General features: G+C 50.2%; 1 protein-coding gene across 2 annotated transcripts in view; it reads right to left on the bottom strand.

The window, feature by feature from the left end:
* Ptgis (prostaglandin I2 synthase) overlaps positions 1–538 on the bottom strand; it is a 39,430-nt gene that overhangs the window by 7,895 nt on the left and 30,997 nt on the right. The gene's annotated exons all lie outside the window — the stretch shown is intronic.

Here is a 538-nt window from a genome sequence, read left to right as displayed (position 1 = left end):
GCGGGAGAGTGGTGAGGTTCGAACTCCAGGAACCTGAGGCTGACAGCTTTGTGGAAGCAGCCACTTAAAGGACTGAGCTAGGGCCAGGCCCCTAACTCCTGGGTAATCTTTGTAGCTAACTGACAAACTAGGCAGCCGTGATGGGAACAAGACATGCCATTTAGGACCCCTGGTAATGTCTGAGGCTGACTGCCACCCCTGATAGCCATACTCCTCACTGTGTGACTCTGCATTTCCTGTGGAAAAAGCAGAGTTTGTTTCTCCCACCCTTGAATTTGAGTTCAGCCATGGACTTGCTTTGCCAACAGAATGAGCTGGGATACACAGAACAACATTCTAAACCAAGGCTTAAGAAACCTCAAGTGTTTCCACTTGCCCACTGAGCCAGGCGGTCTAGGAGGGGATGAGGGACACTTGGGGCAGAGCTGAGTAGCCCAGCAGGACCCTACTCAGATCAGCCAGACCACAGATCTGTGAGTTAAATGAAGGCTAAATGATAAGAGGCTACTGAGCTTTAGTGAATGTTTGTTACACAGCA

Source organism: Octodon degus, unplaced genomic scaffold (assembly GCF_000260255.1).
Source record: "Octodon degus isolate 3935 unplaced genomic scaffold, OctDeg1.0 scaffold00077, whole genome shotgun sequence".
In the NCBI taxonomy this organism is placed as follows: Eukaryota; Metazoa; Chordata; class Mammalia; order Rodentia; family Octodontidae; genus Octodon; species Octodon degus.
The sequence above is the reverse complement of the archived record's forward strand: the minus strand, read 5'-3'. Positions and strand labels throughout refer to the sequence as shown.